Consider the following 15,894-nt stretch of genomic DNA (forward strand, 5'->3'; position numbering starts at 1 on the left):
CGTCGCTGGAGGTTCCGGACTGGAGGGCGTCGCTGGAGGCTCCAGATTGGGCAGGTGCCCTGAAGGCCTAGTGCGTGGAGCCGGGACAGGTGGCACCAGACTGGTGACACGCATTTCAGGGCGAATGCGAGGAGCAGGCACAGGACGTACCGGGCTATTGAGACGTACTGGAGACCTGGTGTGTATAGCCGGTATCACTTGTTCCGGAACTTCCACACACTTCTCAGGATGAGTACGGGGAACTGACTCAGGTGGCACCAAACTGACGACACGTTCCTTTGGGAAAAACCCGTGCATCCTCCACCAACTCAATAACTCTCCCATTTCTCCCTTCTCCAAATTTTCCCTCTTCTCCCGGATTGGATCTGGTTTGCTCCTCGGCTCCGCCGACTGCTCCATATGCCCCCCCCCCAAAGAAATTTCTTGGGGTTTCTGTAGCCTCTCGTGCATCCCCGGCAGGCTTCTATATCTGTCCAGTACTTGGCCCCAAGTCCAGTTTACCCTCTCTAGCCTCCAGTTCTGTCATGTACAGAGACTAAACAGAATGCAACTACCCACAAACACAGGCAGAAAAAAAACTTACTTAAGTATGATCTCCAATTAGAGACAACGAGGACCAGCTGCCTCCAATTGGACATCATCCCAAAAACCAACAACATAGAAATAGAAAAACTAGAAACTAAACATAGAAATACAAAACATAGAAAAACACAAAACACCCCCTGTCACGCCCTGACCTACTCTACCATAGAAAATAACATCTTACTATGGTCAGGACGTGACAGTATCGGTGTAGACTGGGGGGTTCATGGGGATCCTGGGCTTAATGACTCCACCAGAGCAGCTTCTGTTTCTGTCGTTAGGGGAAGAAGGACATGGAGGAGGAGAGAGACTTTCTTCTTCTTCCTGACATGTTCAGAAAGACATCGCCATTTGCGGATGTCAATGTGTGCACGTTTAACTCTTGGAAGGAAATGGATGGAGGTAGGCTACAGAAATTACGTCAGTAATGTAAATGGACAACGTCTCCAACTGTGAATGTTTTTCTCATTGTGTTCTTTGTAGTCTCCCCATTGGTTTAAATATTAGAAGTGAAAAGCCAATGGATGGGGAGGTTCAGCTTCATACTCTAGGCCCAGCAGACTCCTGTTTGATGCTTTTGATATTTTAAATTCCATACACACCCACAGGTACGTCAAGATGATGTGTGCTGGATAAGTTATCTCTTAGCCGTTTCACAAAACACTGAATAACGTTATCTTGGCTCGTACACAATCATCCTCATTTCAGACTAAATCAACGCCTGCTATTAACACTGACAGATCTATAAAACAAAGTCTCTTGTCTACTCGTCAATGGGAAAAGACTTGCTGGAACCCAACAGTTGGGACAGTCTGTGTGCCGCTGAGAGACGTGCATAATTAAGAGCTGAGCGGAGACAGGGTTGAGAGGGCAGTCTCCAACTGCCATGTGATGAAGCGGGTCTGTTCTTTGACAACAGTCCCTCGGATCTTTCAAGATTTCTCTTAGATTTAACAGGCTGCTTTTATTAAAGCGAGGAAAAAGTAACTGTTTAAAAAATGTGTACTTAAGCACTTACATAATAGGGCAATAACGTTTTGAAGATGTCATTCAGTTTAAGCCTGTCAAAAGGTCAGGCGAAAAACAACGCCATATGAATTGAAAGCATTAAAAGGTGTGATGAAATAGGAAACAGAAGGAGTCAGAAAGGAAAACGCTGTGGTAAGAGTGAGAAAACATGAAAAAGAAAATGGAAAGCTTTTGGTAATTAATGCTCCTAGGGCTAAACAATGATTGATTCAAGACATAAAACAATCTCATCTGATGTAGCCTTTACTATCCCAGTGCAAGTGGGTCTCATTGTGACTTTCAGATTTCATAGTATTTTGAGAAAAAAAACAAAGGTGAAATACATTACTGGACCCTAGTTTCTAAGGTTGAAATCATTGAAGACCTGGTATTCCCTTGCCAACTGTGGACCTAAGCACGTCAACTCTTCATGCGTCAGAGATCCCCGTCCGCAGCTGTGTAGGAAACGGAAGTGTAGGTGACATCTGCTCTCCTACAGGTGCCTGATCTCTTCAGCAAACATCACATAGATTAGAAAACCTGTAAAGGAGTTACGGTGAAGTCATTGGCATGCACATACACCACCAAGTGCAAAACTAGTAACTTACACCACTATAAAGACTCTTAATCTGAGCACGTAGTTGAGAGGACATATGTTTCACTTTCCCACACGAGTAACACGTACACCCACACATCATTTAAAGACCACAAGTAAAGGCTCATCCTCTATGGTGTTAGCCAACCCGGGCCTGGCTCACAGCTATAAACCATGGAGGCATGTTGAATGGATGGCCAGATTAAAAACATGTGGGGTGACCTGAAAGACGGATGGTATGTGTTTCATGAAATCAGCAGGACGAGGTCATCCATCTTTTGCCCGCGCTTGTTTGCCGGAGACCCCTGAGGCCTCCAGCTAAAGGTCAGGAGGGATTGACTCACTCCGGAGAAGAAAAACAGAGAAAATGTTTTGTTGAAAGTACGACATTGCACAGGTTTCTCATACTGCATGTTTTTTATTTGATCCTATTCCTTACAGATATTAAAATAACACTCTTACATTCTGAAGCTCTCAGATAGACTTTCCTCAGAAGCAGGGAATAAAGGAAAATCAGATCCCAGAGCAGCGATGCATACATTTAAAATGTGTCTTATCTTTAGGAGAACTATAACTCATACATCAATAAAATAAGAATAGAAGAAAAAATTATATTTCTGATAGAACACAGATGATCCATACACCATAAAGTGCCCAACCTACACCATGACGAATCCTTTACTCTGTCTCCATTCCAAGACCTCTGAAGACAGGAGCTTTAGACAGTTTGAAGACATGGGAAAGAGTTGCGAATGGTTTCATGCTGCTCAGTCTAGAGCCTCATCTAGGCTTGAAAGAGCCTTGAGTAAGCAGGAAAGAGAAGGATCCTCTTAGGGAGCTGGTGAACCCTGTTCCCCGAATCAGATGACTCACTCTCACAGGTCCTTATGAAACCTGGTCTGGAGGGAGCACCCTATCAAATGTGTCTGTGTGTCTCTCTCAGGGCCCACTGCTTCTCCAGCTTAATGCTTTTACAATACCTGTATTGTCTGGTGATCTGAGCCTGAAAATATGAGCACAAAGACAATGACATAAAGATTGGGGTAAATGAGGTTTACAATGCTGCTATAGTTGACCTCCCTACAGTTGAATGTATTTCAAGTGGACTCCTTTAGATAAAAAAAATTAAAACACTGTACCAGAGAAAATAACATTGAAAGGAAAACAATTACCTACCGAAATAAAAAGTGATATGTACACAGTGCTCTCGTACTAAAATGCGACCATAAAAGATGGTCTGGATTCTTCGAAGAACAAAACTGCAAATACACTTATAGCTTTTCAACTGGCTTCCCTGGCAAGGCAGCACACATAATGACAAAGAAGAGTGGTGAATGTTGTCAAAGGGCCTTGGCCAATGTTTTAATGTGGAACAATAACTGTTATTACAGGGTAGTCTGTGAGGAAGTGATGGAAGCGTGCTATAACACAGTGTCTTATCCAACAGGGATAACCACTATCATAGGCATATTATTAAGGAAGCAGTGTCTCAAAAGTATTATTTACAATCTATCTAGATTAGTATGTTCATGACAAGGAGCAACAATGAAACAACAATTCCTCAGACACTTTTGGGCTGGGATTCAATCCAATGTTGCTTTGTTGACAATACCGTTTGAAGGCAACGTTCCTGTTTTTTGAAAGTGTTCAACATTTAACTCTGTTGCAATGTTCCCCATTCAACTCTTATAGTGTTCAAATAAACTTGATTGTGGTGTTTGCATAGCTCTACTCTACATAACACCTACATTGTAAAACATAACACTTGATAAAGAGTAAACTGGAGTCACTTTGCTTAGTGCTGACCCTATTACACTTTCTCAGTGTAAGAAATTAACATCTGTAATGTTACAGTAAATCGTTTTTGGGTGTTGTTTTAACACTGTATGGTGTAAAGCCATATTTGCATATTTCCCACAGTGCCTTTTCTTTTCGAGTGAGTTGTAGAGTTACCACCCATGACTGTATTTGTTAGTGACAGAGACATGGTTATCAGATTATCCTTTTAAAGATCTGTGGCTTTCACCAAGTGGGTACCTAGGCAAATGCTATCATAAAAATGTAACTATGACAATACAGACACCATAAGGCCTAACTTGATGGCCTCATTTTACCCTTACCCAAAGTGCTATGTAATTCCTACTGAAACCCAGCCAGTTAGGATATCCAACAGTTGGAATTTTTATTCACCCACAACCTGCATTTAGAATAACTGTCAGGGTTTGGAAAGTTTGTGGACGAGAAGACTACTTAAACCATTTAAACTGGAACAACCATTTCAGTAACGGGTGCAATGAATCTAACTAACTGGATTACTTTAGAAAAATGAATGTTATTTATCTTTGTTGCAAGATATTATCCAATCAATGTACATGCAAAAACACAGATATTAAAAACAATCCCAAAAAAATCTACCTGCAGTAGAGCATGCTGGGAAATATGATAATGATGGGTGTGGTTTTGATGGGACTGTTTTACTTTCCAAAGTGTAACACAATAACTCTGGTTATTAACACCAACACTGGGGGTTATTTTACACCACTGAGTCTTACAGAGTGAATTTAAATCCTGAATCAACACTAGAAATGATACACTGAAAAATGTACACTGGCCAATTTGCTGTGTAAGACTTCTGTGGTTGCTCAATATAAACAGGGTAGAATTAAGATCTTGGATCTTAGTTCACTTTCCCATAGATGCGGTAAAGAAGTCAATGGAACTTCCAAAAACAATGGAAATGCCATGGAAACGTGTGGGGGAAAGATGCCTTGGGGGACAGATCACGAATCTCCTAATTTCTCCCCAACAAAATGAGCCTGTTGTTTATATGTGTATTTCACACTATGTGGAGGTAAAAATCTGAGTACGGATGTCAATCCCAATATTCATGTCATCTTGACTACCACCACCGGTTTCTCTATGCTAGCTATGCTATGCTACCAGCTTATACGAACGGGAGTTAGCATTTAGCAGTCATATCTTCTAAACTGTAAAATGGACTACTTCTAATTATAACGCAGCAAAAACAGCCAAATATATCAAAATGGGACTTTAGTAACCACATTGTAGGCCTGTTGCAATACATCAATCATGACGGATTTGATTAATATCCACTTTGTTAGATCAGATTTGTTCAATGTGTACCAATCCAGCGTCCTTCTTCTATCCCCACAGTCTGCGTTCCATTGACCTCTTTACCGCATCTATCTGATTTGATATAAGATCTCTCACATCATTTATGCCTTTCCTACGCACTTTTCAGTAGTTGGCATTTAGACTTGCCCTATGCAGGTGCGTGAAGGGCTTTGCAGGCGTGGTTCCGTTGTGCGCGCTGAATACATTTTATTAGACCACTGAAAAGCCTCCCACTTGCTGGCCAACAGATTTTCTCATTGAGTTTTCATTCAATACATTATTCTAGAAATCCTAAATGAACTTGGTAAGTCTGGCGCTATACTGTCATTTGCGCATGGCTACAGAAGCTTGGGTCTCCACATTTCATCCCACATTATGAAGCCAGCATTTCATAAATTTCACCGTGGAAAAGGTGGCATGTTGATACTGCTTCAGTTTGCTGTCATATGACTGTTTTCACATTTGTCTCCAGTGATCATAAGGTCAAATAGATCTAAAACAATTGTCATTTATATTTACAATCCCCTTATTCAAACGGCTTACACTTTTACCTTCCACTGGGCACACACTGGTTGAATCTACGTTTCAGTTCAATGAAATTAGGTTGAACCAACGTTGAATTGACGTCTGTGCCATGTGGGCTAGCTCTTATCAATAGCTCTTATCAAGTTGTAAATGACAGTGCATGGAGAGTGGTGTTATTTCTATCAGAAAATAAAAGTAGATGTTGTTTCACTTGGAACCGACTGGTTGCTCGACCTTATTCATCGTTTCATAGCGCGTCAAGGTGGTGGGATTATGAGGGTCAAGGTCAGAATACGGTGTATCTGTAGACACACCCTCTGCCACACCTTCATTTCGTTGATCTCCACCTCAAACGAATAGCGGGTGAATAGCATGCTATTCTCATGCTTAAATTCAAGATCAGAATACGCGTAGAGAGAAAAGTGCATAAAAGGGTAATTCAATTCAATTTACGCTAACTTAACTCGGGCTGGAATTCCCACACACTGCACTAGCTGAGAAGTTTATCTCACTTTAATAGGATAGTCACCTATGGATGGTACAGCTCAACTAATAAGAAACTATCAACTACAACTCTGTTGACCTGCAACAGTTTGCCTGGGATCTGGGTTATGGCTAGGGTTGTTGAGCCAGGGTGTGGACATAAAGCTAGGGTTGGGGTTAGAGTTAGGGCTGGTCTATAGTTAGTTAAACAGTTTGTTGATTTTTAAACCATCTGTAGTGGAATATCCAAATATATACAAGTGTTACTGAGAATATTCTTCATTATACTGCCATGATCCTTACATTAAAAAACAATAATATTAGACCTTTTAAAAAAAACACTAAAGCATTGAGTCACACCACCACAGTCAGGCAACTGTCATGTCACGGATCTTGACCTTTAATGGGTCAACCTGCTGGAGGTTGTAATTCAAAGGATCTCTCCATGTTCCATGAGAGACAACCAGGAAGATTGACCACAGCGCCCTATGGGTTACTATGATGCAACATAATGTGGAGTGGGAGGGATGGAGATAAATCGGGCTAAAAACAGCAGCAGCAGAGGAAATTCCATGTGGTTCGGTAAAGAGAGAACCAGTCTCCCACAAAATGTGACCCCGATGGGAAGTAGGTGTTGCAATCACTTTTTTGTTTTTGAGAAACACATGACATCACTGTCTAGAACCTCCTGGCCAGCCTCAGTCCCAGTTCCTTCCTTCTCCTTGCTCACCATCTTATCACGCCAGCCACAGGGACAACTGGAAAACTGATATTCCCCATCAGACTGGGATTATTCACCTTCACTGGCTAAAGCAACACAAATGTTATCCTGGAGTCACTTACAGAGAAAATACATCAAAATAAAGCGAGAAATGCATAACTGGTACTTATTTCCAGAACAACATCTGTTTGTAATTCAAATGAAGGTCTTGGCTAGTGGACTGAGATCATGTACTGAGTGAGTGAGTGAGTCTGTGGTTCAGGTCCTGTTTGGCTGAAGAAGCACAGCTTCTCCACTCTGTAACCATGGCACTCCTGTGTGTGGTGTGGCTTCTTTTGGAGCTCTCAGAAAAGCATTGACCCCACATCACCCATTTGTCCATTGTCTCAATAATTCATAGATTCATTACTTTATGGAGACAAAAATATCTGCTGGGCTGGGATCGCCCCATTCCATCTCTATCTCTAACCTCTTCCCCTCGGCTTTGAAGCCAGGATAGACTCGAACACCAGGGAACGAGCTGATGGATGCCTGAAATGAACTGAGAACAGAGACAAGAACCACTTTTTAAAGACTCTGGTGTGGTAACATAATGTTATATGATAAACCTGCTGTCAGTAAAGCAGCTTTGGCAGGAAGTGGTGCTCCCCCAGTTCCAGTGGGGCTGGAAAAATCATCAGAGTCCACCTCATCCCCCTCTCTCCTCCTCCTTTCCCTTTACACCAAACGTATCCTACTAGAAGAGGAACATGAACAACACAAACCACACGAGTGACAGGTCTACTCAGCCAAGACAAAACACCCATCCACCTCAGAATTCTTTGTACATATTGTCATAGAACAACATCATTATGCGGGTAAAGGGTTTTAAAGTAAATACTGAACTACTGAAAACTGATAGGAGTAAGAACAACTGTTATCTGGACAGTTGGACAGTCAGGCAGCTCTATTGGCAAACGTACAGAAATGTTCTGAATCATTACAGAATAATGAATCGGATGAACCACTCTAGTCTTGGCCAGTGATTTACCATCTTTCAGAGAGCTGCTCTGTTAGCCCCACAGTGCAGACACACAGAGATTCTGTCACCTCCTTCTCTACCACTCTCCCTCTCATCACTCCATCCATTTGCTCTTTACTGGAACAATGATCATCATAAACTCTGCTCGTGTATGCAGAAAAGAGGGAAGGGAGCGCACAGTATGTTCCTTAACTTTTTTTTAAAGTATTGTGTTTTGTGTAAATTTATACCACTATCATGCGCTGATGGTTTTGGACTGCAGGTTGAAAAATTTTATTGAAAAAGTAAAGCATTATTGCCACCTTGTGGTTAAAGGCTACTCTCACCTGTGCTTGCACATTCACCCATTTTTATTTAACCGCAGGACCAAAAAGTAAGTGGGGACAGCATAAGGTACAGCGATCAAAGACTGATCTTGGGAACACTCACCTATGCTTTATTTACTACAAACTCCTCAATTTATATTGAGACCAACTAAAGAATCTCTTTCAAATGATCACCATAATGTAAATCAAAAAATCGAAATGTGAAATGGCCTGTTGACTGTGTGTTAGCGGGAATCCGTGTGGATTGTGTTGCTGTGCCACATGGTGTCGCTGTGAGGCAGTGGATGACTGCCACATGTATCCATCACCATTGTAACACAGCTGACAAATGAATGGTGAGATGAAATCCATCAGTCAAGCAAAAAGCCGTTTCCAGATACGGCAATGAAATAAAGGACAGGACGAGAGGAAAACACAAAGCCATAGCCTCCAGAAGCCCATTAAAATGAATGGCACCATCTGAGCTAACAGCCTCACATTAAGCCATGATAGCTTTCTAAAGGGTGGGCTGGTCCGAGGCGTTTCCTACTAGGAATAGGTGATGGCGTTGTGTCTTTAAATCCTCACTCTGTAAGGTTGTTTAGCCCAGCAGTAAAACAAAACCAATCCTGTTACTGGTCCAATGGCCATTATCACCCATTTCTCACCCCAAGACAGGACAATAAAGAGTAGGTGTGGAAAGAGCCATTGATGACATGTTAAACAAGCATCAACTATATGACTCAACGTGTGTGTGCTTGAGTGCGTGTGTTTGTTCCTCCAGGTGTGGCCTGCCCAGCTAACCCGCAGTAATGAGTGTAATTTGCTGGTCATGGTCCAGGCTTGTGACGGGCGGCACTAAGCAGAACAGACCCTTTGCTGCATACCATAAGTAATAGTCACACAGGCAAAAGACAATCACTGGGTAACGGCCGATTCACTTCCCATTAGGACCTCTAAATGCCTCATTCCCACTTTGCCTAATTACCCAATTAAAGCTTACTCTGCAGATTTCTCTCTCTCTCTCCTCTTCCCCTTTGGACTACGCATGTGGTGTCATGCTTAGCAATGCCATTTGGAAATAACAGAGGACATGAGGACAATCAGGTTTGGTTTAGTATTCAATAAGAATCAGTTTATATTTTATGAAATTTTAGATTGGTTCATTTGGCTCTTTTGATGGAGACTGTTGAAAGCGTGTGTCCAGCTCTAGTGTATTACAGTAAGAGTACATAATCAGTCCTTTAGCTAGTGAACATTAGTGTGTGAACCAAACAGGTGACAGCAGAAAGACCTGGAGCTCATTCTGGACAGACAATCTTAGCCGTAAATTAATTGCAGCTGTCTTACAATGATTGAAGTCCCATTGAGGGGGGCATCCCAGGCCAAGCTTTCTGCTGATGTGTGTGAGAGAGAGGTGGTACGCCTCTGTTGCTGCCGAACAACTGTCACAAGGAAACATTCCTTTCCTGATTCTGACAGAAATGTCTGACCGATTAATCTCAACTAGAGCTTTTATTAAATTCTTTCCAATGCTATGGGTGTGAGTCAGTTTCAGGAGAACAGCTAACTTCCTACAATTCTACACATTTTGCCATGGGGAAAAGATAAAGCATTTCAGTTTAAGAGCTAATATTATGCTATTCTACACATTTTGGCATGAAATGTTTTTATTTGGTATTTATTTAACCTTTATTTAACTAGGCAAGTCAGTGTCACGGATCCCTCCGGAACATTCATTTGGCACACCTGGCCTCTATTCCCAGTGATTAGTAATTGTATAAGTGTGCCCTTGGTTTACCAGTGTCCTGTCGATTATTGTTACAATGTCCGTTGGTTGTGTGAGTACCTGTGCTGTGTGTTTTGGCTTTCGTGCCCTTGTGGATTGCCAGATGATTACGGGTCTCGTCCCGTGTGATAATCATTGTGCGCTTGTGTTATTTATTTGAGGTACTACTCACTCTTTTGTTTGGGTTTCAACCCTGTGTTTTGTATGGTGTTTGTTTGGTCTTCGCCCCGTGCCTTTACACGGCACGCTGTGATTTAGGTAAATAAAAAACCCTATTACGCATTCCTGTGCCTGTCTCCCGACCCTTTATACCGATGTGACAGTCAGTTAAGAACAAATTCTTATTTACAGTGACGGCCTACCAGAAGGCAAAAGGCCTCCTGCGGGGACAGGGGCTGGGATTAAAAAATAAAATATATATATATTGGACAAAACACCCATCGCGACAAGAGAGACACTACAACACTACATAAAGAGAGACGACAACATAGCATGGCAGCAACACATGAAAACACAGCATGGTAGCAACACAACATGAAAACAACATGGTAGCAACACAACATGGTAGCAGCACAAAACCTGGTACAAACATTATTGAGCACAGACAACAGCACAAAGGGCAAGAAGGTAGAGACAACAATACATCACGCAAAGCAGCCTTGATTGAGTCTTTGAATGAAGAGATGGAGACAAAATGATCCAGTTTGAGTGTTTTTTGCAGCTCGTTCCAGTCGCTAGCTGCAGCGAACTGAAAATGTTACAGTTTTACAGCTAATTTCCTGTCATTCAAATTTTTTTTGCCATGGCTTATGACATGTTCATATGGTATTATTTCTATTTTAGGGGGTTGGGGAGCCTCCAGAGCCTGTGCTTTTTTAAAAACGGATTGGTCTTTTGACCAATCAAATCAGCTCTGAAAAAGATATGATGTGAAAAGATCTGATGTGATTGAACAAAAGACCAATTAGTGGAAGAAATATCAGAATTGGGCCATGACGGTAGACTGTCATTGTAAATAAGAATTTGTTCTTAACTGACTTGCTTAGTTAAATAAAGGTTAAATAAATAAAATAAAAATAAATGTAACTCATCATTATCCCACCCTCTAAAATCATTGACAGGTGGCACTATTGACTTATGGTATTAATGTGTCTTAAAATAAATGAATAAATGTTATTTAGAACAAATATCTGTAAAATAATTAGCATACAGGGATATCTGATCACAATGCGGACACAGTGGATGGATAAGAGAAACCTTTTAATACCATGTGTAGATGCATCGGCTAATAAATTGGCACAATCAGAACATAGACAAGATCGAGACAGAGGACGCATGTTAGCACCAGGTATGAACGAGGCTTATGTATTAGGGCCAGGACAATACCAGTATCGCAATACGTGTTAGTATTGTGGCAAGGAAACAAAAAAACGAAGCAGATTTATCTTCTTTAGGAAAACAGTCCTAATGTTGGAAACATACATCATTATGTTGTCATCCAGTCACATTTCTCCAAGCTATAGCACACTATATTTTACATACAGCAGATTTTTAAAGGACCAAAGAGTTTGGTCTGTTTTGTGCTTACATTTTTGCCATGGAAAAAATATTGCAGTTACTGGTATCGTCCTGGCCCTATTATGCCTATGTAAAGAACATATGTTCGTTAGGGAGAAGAACGTAGACAGAGATTAGGGAGAAGACCATGTAGATTAGACCATGTAAATTAGACCATGTAGATTAGACCATGTAGATTAGGGGTAGGCAACCATGGTCCTGTTTTTGATTGAACCAACCTGGAAGACCAGGTGTGTTGAATTTAGGCAATCACTGAACTGATCAATTAGCTCAGTTGGTAAAGGTGTGGTGCCTAGTTGGAACAAAATACCTGTGGCACTCCAGGAACACGGTTGCTTACCCGTAATGTAGAGCGATATACAGTTTCGGTATACAAATGAGGGTGTGGAACATTGTGTTTTTTTTTGTTTATCTTGTACTTGTGGGAGTACACAAATACAGTGTTTATGAGTTGGTGGTGCCACATCTTGCTCAAGGACAAACACTGTACAGCTGTCATCGAGCCACATAAATGATAGAAAGCACTTAGCAGTTGCTCTGTTTGAAAATGAAATATTTACTAGATTGAAACCAGCTTCTAAAAAGCTATTTGCTATCTTTACTCACCACACTCCCTTAAACTGCTCAGGTGGGGAGAGAGAGCGAGATTGAGAGATTGAGGGAGAGAGAGCGCTGGAGAAAGTGTGAATGTGATTGCTTAGAGGTGGGTGGGTGAGAGAGCGGATCCCATGTGCTGGTTCTAGCTTGTTACCGCCTGTGAAGTGAAGTGTGCAGCCTGTGTGTCAGAGATAATGGAGGCGCGTTTTACCTGCAGGGTAGAGGGGGCGTTACCGCTACGGAGAGGCTCCTTGGACCTTGAGACCTACCTCGCAGCTGCAGGCAGGGCCCTCCTGAGAACAGCAGCGAGGCAGGATGGCGGACTGGGAGGGCTGGACTCCTGCTGGGGGTCCAACCAGGGATCCTACAGGCCCTGTGTTGTCTCTCCACATCAGGTGGTGGACTCCAGTGGTACTGTGGGTGGCTGTAGGGAGAACAGGAGAACAGGCCATCTGGACTGGGCTGCGCTGTAGTGGCCACAGAGGATTCAGCCACAGCTCGACTGTGAACTACTACAATAAGAGCCTGTGTGGGCAAAACTAGAAACAAGTAAACAAAGAATGGCATGGGAGAATTTCCCTACACTCTTATCTATCTATTTAAAGTAGTTATTCCTCCTCTTTCCTCCGCCTTTCTCTCCCTGTATTCTGTATCTCACCCTTTCTGCGGCCCACTTGGGATGGCTCTGCTTACATGAGTTTCTAAATCCTTTTTTGTGTTGCTTCATTTATTCATTCTTTGTCTTTGCGCTCCTGGCTTTGCCCAATTCAAAAGGAAAGCCGTGGGTCTACAGAGAGGAGAACATTGGGAAAAGAGCCTTTTGTTGTTCATTTGAAAGAGCAGCTTCCAGTCTGACAAATGGCAGCCCTCTGATAGGGAACGACAGGAGTCTGAATACACACACGGCTCTGAACACACTCCAACTCTGATCCTGCCAATGTTCTGATCTCAAGTGTGTCTTGCTGTGTGGTGAGGATAACTGGCAACAGTCTCAGCACTCCACCTCTCCCGTCAAACTCCAAATGAGAGCAGAGAAAGACAGGAGGGAAATAATGTAATTCCACACAAAACACAAAACCACCTTTTTCCTCATTCATTTCCATGACATTGGAACAGTTGCTGGAACAATAAACCTCTCTCCATTCCTCAACAGCCTATTGGCCATTGTGGTGGTTCTGAATGAGAGGATGTCTGGGTGCTATGAATGCTTATGTTGTGCTGTGTGTCCAACACTCTTGACCTGTATTCTAGTAGCAGTTTCCATGCACTTGTGCCCCTTGACCCTCTCCAGTGCAATAAGAGCTCAGGGCTGTGCCTGGGATCCCCATGGACTCTGGGTCCCCATGACCATTCCCTGTTCTTCCTCTGTTCAACAAGGGGCATCGTAGGGGAGCGTCACCTCCATGGAGAACGGCCACGTGTTCCAGGCAGCCCATACTGTCCTAATGCAGCGTGTGAGGACATGAGGAGATGGGGAGTGGAGGGGCAGACTGAAGGACCGTTGGGAGGGAGTGACACCATCCTCCTGCACAATTGCTCCACACCTCTATTGTCCAGCCAACTGTTAGGTATTGTGGACGGGTCAGGTTGGATTCAGGCCTGGGTGATAATATGCAGTGTTCCTGTGAGAGTGCTCCTGTCTGCAGTGTGTTTTACAGGCTGAATGAGGGCCTCTCTATGTACAATGCTGTGGGACAGACAGGGAGAGAGGGAGTTGTCTCGTGTGTCTTTCTCCAGGTGTTTCAAGTTTCAAGTTTTCATGTCACATGCACAAGTACAGTGAAATGCCTTTCTTGCACGCTCTAAACCCAACAATGCAGTAATCAATAACAATGTAATACTAAAAATAACATACGGTAGAACAATAACACAACAAGAAATAAAAATAAGAAATAAGAAGAACACAAGAGGGTAAGTAAGCATACTATATACAGGGTCAGTTCCAGTACCATATTTACAATGTGAAGGGATACTGGATCTATACAGGTAGGTATGTATATGGGTAAGGTGACTGGGCATCAGGATATATTATAAACAGAGTAGCAGCAGCGTATATGATGATTGTATGTGAGTGGGTGTGCGTGTGTGTAGAATCAGTATAAATGTATGTGCATATTATGTGTGTGAGAAAATGATGAATTGAGTGTTTGTGTGTGTGTTGGAGTGTCAGTGTGTGTGAGTGTGTAGGGCCCTGTGAGTGTGGACAGAGACAGAGCAATATTAATAATAAAAGGGTTGACAAGGGTCAACTCAGATAGTCTGTGTTGCTATTTTGTTAGCTATTTAGCAGTCTTATGGCTTGGGGATAGAAGCTGTTCAGGAGCCTGTTGGTGCCAGACTTGATGCACCTGTACCGCTTGCCATGCGGAAGCAGAGAGAACAGTTTATGTGTGGAGGGCCGTCTGGGACAGAGGCCCTCTGTGTGTGGAGGTAGATCAGGCTAGGTGGGGTGGACGGACGAGGGTGACTGCAGCTGGTAAGGATCCTGTTTGGACATGAGATCCAAAGCACTCTCATGGATAATACTCTCCTCTCCTATGACTTGCAGCTTTGGGGCAATGCATGTCGCCATTTCCCTAGTCTACAGAGAGCAGAATGTGGATAACAAACTCCTTTTACTCTTCTATATGAGTTCTATCCTCCCATTACCCCTGGAGTCCTGGAGTGCAGAGGGACGGACATATTCAAATGTAGTTACAGTATATAGTAGATGTAGTTACAGTATATAGTAGATGTAGTTACAGTATATAGTAGAGTAGTTACAGTATATAGTAGATGTAGTTACAGTATATGTAGATGTAGTTACAGTATATAGTAGAGTAGTTACAGTATATAGTAGATGTAGTTACAGTATATAGTAGAGTAGTTACAGTATATAGTAGATGTAGTTACAGTATATAGTAGAGTAGTTACAGTATATAGTAGATGTAGTTACAGTATATAGTAGAGTAGTTACAGTATATAGTAGATGTAGTTACAGTATATAGTAGATGTAGTTACAGTATATAGTAGAGTAGTTACAGTATATAGTAGATGTAGTTACAGTATATAGTAGATGTAGTTACAGTATATAGTAGATGTAGTTACAGTATATAGTAGATGTAGTTACAGTATATAGTAGAGTAGTTACAGTATATAGTAGAGTAGTTACAGTATATAGTAGATGTAGTTACAGTATATAGTAGATGTAGTTACAGTATATAGTAGATGTAGTTATAGTAGATATAGTTACAGTATATAGTAGATGTAGTTACAGTATATAGTAGAGTAGTTACAGTATATAGTAGATGTAGTTACAGTATATAGTAGAGTAGTTACAGTATATAGTAGATGTAGTTACAGTATATAGTAGATGTAGTTACAGTATATAGTAGATGTAGTTATAGTAGATATAGTTACAGTATATAGTAGATGTAGTTACAGTATAGTAAAGCCAGTGGAGAGGAATCACCATGATTAGTTCATTCTGACAATCTCTGGCTTTGTGTAGATTAAATTTTCTCTGCCACTCGCTGATTATAAGAGCTCTCAGAGGAGGAGAGTGAATGGCTCTTT

The sequence above is a fragment of the Salmo trutta genome, chromosome 12, assembly GCF_901001165.1.
Source record: "Salmo trutta chromosome 12, fSalTru1.1, whole genome shotgun sequence".
Classification (NCBI taxonomy): domain Eukaryota; kingdom Metazoa; phylum Chordata; class Actinopteri; order Salmoniformes; family Salmonidae; genus Salmo; species Salmo trutta.